A 5,346-nucleotide genomic window follows, 5' to 3' on the forward strand; every position below is an offset into this window, starting at 1 on the left:
CCAACTAATTTAGGTATCAAAAATCAGGCTAAAAAAAGATTTACAAAACGTATTGAACTTTTTTTATGAAATAGTCACAAAGTATTGCACTGTATAAACTGCATTTCTCATGCACAATTGGTACACAATGGGATTGACTCATTTTTCTTTTTTTAAATACCTTTTCATATGTCAGAGGGGCTGTTGGCAAAAATGTCCTATAATTGCCATGCTAGCTCAAAGTCCATAAATCAATACTCATGTCAAGTTTCATAAGAATTACTCAAAGAAGTCTTAATTTTTTTTCAGCTGTTTTGAATGAATCAGTACACCTTGGAAGGATTGATAGGTATGTAGGGGCCATATACCATACAAATATCAACATGTTTCAGTCTCATCAATATTTTGATACCAAATTTGTGAAGATTGGAGAAAGGTCCTACGACTAGTGTGTTACAGTTCATCAGCAACATAAAAAGTAGTAGGATATTTAAATTTAAAGTAATTTCTACAAGAATCAACGTTATAGCAGTCCACTGAAGCCAGTTCTATGATTAGCCAATTACTTGAAAAACATTAGCCAATGTTTGAGTCATCCTTAGGAATCCTTCAGCTTGCTTACAGAAGCAGTATGCAAAATTTCATCTTGATCAGAAGAGCAGTCGTTGAGAAACAGTTATTTGCAATATTATAATGCCCCATATTGACAAAACTGCTACATTTGGTAAGCTACCTCAAAGTCAATACTGGTATAAGTCTTTTAAATTTCATGAAATCTGAACATGTCCTTCAGGAGTGACAGCTAGTTAAAGTTAAAGTTAAAGCCTGACCTTTGTACTACTAATTTGTACTACTAATATTAGACTGGAATAGGACAACTGTATTTTTTATGTCAGGTTTTTGTTTAAATAATTATTGAGATTCAGACTCTTGCAAATATTTTGACACCAATTTCACTCAGATTGTGTGAAAATCCTAGGACAGGTTTGAAATTAGCAAAAAGAAATTAAAAAACAAACAAACAAAAAAGTGAAATCTAATGGGCAGAGCCTATCTGAATTCACGAGAAGCCAAGGAAGAATAAAATAAAAAATAAATAATATTATTTCTATATTCACCTCTGTCTTTTCTTTTGAACATCTGCAAATGTTAAATATAGTTTTGTCTGCAGTTCATAAAGGAAAAAGCAAAAATACATTAGAGTCAGAACTTGTTTCTTTGTCACACAGTTTTATTATTTTTTTTGAATTATTGCATTGTCTTTTAGCACACGTTGGCAAATGTGTCCATCCTCTTGTCGATTGTCCTTGGACTTGTCCTCGGCCTCACACAGCCAGGTGAAAAAGGCTGTCACGGAATTGAGGGCCACACCTTTGCCTCTTGTTGTGCTTGGACAGCAGCTGCTGGTGCACCTTCCTCTGCTCCTCCTGCTCCTCAAGTTTGGCCTCCTTATGAATCTGCTCAATGGTCTTGGGCCCGTGGTCAGCTCGCCGCGACACCCAGTTATTCTAGAAAAGCAAAATCAGCAGATGCATACTTTTGCATCACCATGCGCTGGAATGGCAAACACAAACACACAAACACAGGCAGAGTCTCTAACCAGTCGCAGGTCAATGACGTCCTGGAGCAGGAACCGAATGCGTGAAGAACCCCTCCTCTCCTTCACTGTCTTTTCTATATATTTAAAGTAATGATCCATTTTTGGCTGAGAGAGAGAGTGTAAGAGAAACGTCGACAAATTTCAGATATTCTTCACCTTTCGATTCGATCAGGTGTGCTCTCAGCTGAACTCATGTCGCAAGACGTTTATGACTCTTATGCAAACCCTGCTGCCTTGCACGTTGGTCAGTGCTGTAAAGCAGTTCACTGCCACTGTGGGTGTAGCTGTGCTGTCATCAGCTGCGCTTGGCTTTGGGGAATCCAGGGTGCAGCAGCAGGAGGCGGCAAACGTGGAGGAGGCTGTGAGAGCAAAACCTTCTAACAGCTGACCAGTCCTCAATAAAAGCCTTTCATTTTGTCAGCTGTAGTAGGAGCAGAGCTAACAACCACACTAACAACTTCACTAAACAACATGAACTTGGACACTTTCAAAATCATTGCCAAGGCCTAATAATACACTGATATCAGCACAGCATGCTAGTCGCACTATAGATGATGATCCTAATTAGTTGGCTACCCTGTAGTCAGAGTGCAGGCAACAGGCAAGCAACAGAAAACACTGACGGCAAAACTTTTATAAACAACATTTCAACATGCTTGTTTTTTGGTTAAAAGCGTGCATGGAAAAAAAAACAAAATAAAAAAGAACAAGAAACTTGAACACAAATAACTGTCACACTAGTTGGTGACTGAACTGTCAACATCACAACTGCCATTCCTACTAGAGACAAAATTGACAGTCAATATACAATATCCAAAACTTCTTCATTCAGTTTTGTTGTGTAAAGTACTTGCTGTGAAAAACACATAATGGACAAAATCTGGACAAAATCCGCACAGCCGCTGCACTGCACACTAGCACTCATCTACACATGCGCCGTAAACCTTTACATGACATATTAAAGATAAACCGATGCAAGTGCTGAGCATCTGCTGAGAATATTAAATCAACCCAGACCAGGCCCGCGGCCTGCTTACCCTGGCCTTCTCCAAGTCCAGGTCTTTGCCGATGGCTGTGAGGAGGTGGCACAGACGCTCCAGGCTCTCCTCGCTGTGGTTCATGAACAGCTTGACCACACAGTCGTGCATGATGGCCTCTGACAGCATGTGCAGCTTGAACAGCTCCCCGATGAACTTGATGTTGCCGATGGACCTCCTGTGGGCCTTGTCCTTCGCCTCCTCCAGATCCTCCTCCAGCCTCTCCCGCTCGCTGGCCTTGCGAGGAGTAACCAGAACAAAGACAAAAGCAAGAAACAGCGCGTTTGGACCCGATAACGACCAGGCCGCCTCCCAGCACTGCTGCCGATTTCAGTCCCCTTTCTCCTGATCTGTGGGTTGGTGAGTCGGGTAAACTAGACAGGAGTGCTGCTTACTGAAGTGGCCGCTTCCAGCTGGTGCCGCAGCTTCTCCAAAACATCATCCTTGACCTTGTCCTTCTCAAACTCCTTCTGACAGCGGTTCAGCAGCAGCTTTTGGAAACTCACAGTGCTGGTGGGCTTGTCTGCCATGGGCACTTTTAACTACACAGGAAAGACATGTAGGAGAAACACTTAGGTATAAGACAGTGTTGAGAGTTCTGTTACTAAATAGAAGCTGATTAAAGCTCCATGTCAGTTTAGAGTGGTTCAAACAGAGTTCACTTCTGTGTGGCATTTGTCTTTGTATGGAACTTCAGCAGCAATGTATGGGAACATGTTACTCACCATAGCCAGGCAGCTGCACATATTGCCATAGACCATAGAGAAGCTGGGCTCATCGATGGCTTTTTCAAAAACCAGATCAACCACGCCTTTGAGGCGCTCCTCTGTGTCGATGGTGAGGTCCATCACCTGCTTCATCAGCTGGTTAAACATCTGCGGTGTCAGTTTGTTCAGGATACTGCGCACCTTCTGGAAAAGCTCCTGGAGAGGAAAACAGACTACCGACTAAGCTTTCCATTACAAAGATCCCAATCTTTTGTTAAATTCAGCAGTTCTTCCACATAATGACTAACTCCTCACTTTCACCAAATATTTACTCTGCCATTTGGAACTTCGTCATGAACAAAAATCACTCAACTTTGCTATATAGACCGATAAAGGCATCATACATCAATCACACTTTCCGAGAAGTGTAGCACTGGCAGCAAACAGTTTATCAAATCTTATCAACTAAAACCCCTCATGTGCTCCAAATTCAAATTAAAAGAAAACCCATTAGAACCAGCTACAAGAATTTTAGATTTAATCAATATATAACTCCTACAAACAAAAAAAATATATACATAATAACCAAATCTGATCCAATAATAACCCTACCGACCAGACAATGCAATGAAGATCTGTCAATCTCTCCAAATGCTGAATTGCACACAAATTTGCAAGAATATTTTGAACACAACCACTGGGTGTTAACCTATAATATATACAAGATCATCCACAGAATACACTACAATATCTACAATACTCTCTCACCAAAATCAACACCACAATCAACACAAGGAACAACAAGCACACAAGATCTGGTCCTCAGTATCATCACACCCCCTGTTTACACTAGAAACCAATGTCCCCCTGCATAGCTACATTCGTGCACACTCCCCGCACACCCACCCAATTAAACAACGACTCTATAATTTAAATATCCAATTCTTGAAGAGCATATCGCAAAAAAAATTAAGTAGCTTTCAAGACCACCATAACAGGCTGTGACTCTGAAATCTGAAAACAGGGCACAGCGGAGTGAGGTGCTGACCTGAGTTTTCTGGGTCTCGGGGTTCTGGGTGTTCTCCCTTTTCCTGCGAGGTTTCCAGGCATTCTCAGCCTTCTTCAGCTGCACCTCGTCATTCACGGACACGTTGGTAATGATCTTGCGGGGAGGCAGCCGTCTCGGGCCTACACTGAGCAGCTGAAGCAACGAATGGGTGCTCTTTATTATGGGCGGTAACAATGTCACAAAGACCTCGGTCACATAAGATGACCAGGCGCTCATTCATTTGTGACAGAAGAGAAGGGATGAGCGGAGAGACCCACCGGTGCACCCCTGCCTCCAGGAATTGCCCTGCTGAAGTCTGCAGAGGCTGGGTTGAAGCCTGGGTCTCTGGCGATAATGCGAGGGCCCACCTGCTGCAGGGGCAGCTTGTTTTGTTTGATCTAGAAAACAACAGAGTCAAGTCGAAGTCCATCAGCCCCTCTCCATGGAATGGTTTTAAAGGTCCCCTAAGGCCAATGTTTTAGCAGGCTTACCTTGTCCAGTACCACATCAGAGATGGGAGGAAGCCCCTCTGGCTTCTGCATGCACGCAGGCATGAACTGGAAGGCCAACAGGAAGTCTCTATCATACTGCCTCTTCCCATCCTTCAGCTCTGGCTCTGCATGCAGAGAGGGGTACAGTGAGCACCTGGAGAGAGGAATCACCTCTCTGTCAGGACACTGGGCCTGCCCCACAGGAGTGTCCTCTTTTGGCTTCTTCCAGGTGTTGGATAAACTAATAGCTGTAAAACATAACAAATCGGTCTGGTGTCTTTTTAGTGTCCTAACATAGCATGTCATGCATGTGGTTATTTACCTTGACTCAAGCTTTGCCTAAGCTTGGACTGTAAGATGGACTCCACTTTATCCTCCAGCAAGACCTCTGGCTCCTTCCCAGTCTCTTTCAGCTCTGCCCCAGTGGAGGCTCCACAGGCCTGGACTGCCTCTATAACAGCCTGGCCTGGGAGAGTGAGGCCTG

This window comes from Electrophorus electricus, unplaced genomic scaffold (assembly GCF_041902795.1).
Source record: "Electrophorus electricus isolate QZ-2024a unplaced genomic scaffold, ASM4190279v1 Scaffold44, whole genome shotgun sequence".
Taxonomy (NCBI): Eukaryota; Metazoa; Chordata; class Actinopteri; order Gymnotiformes; family Gymnotidae; genus Electrophorus; species Electrophorus electricus.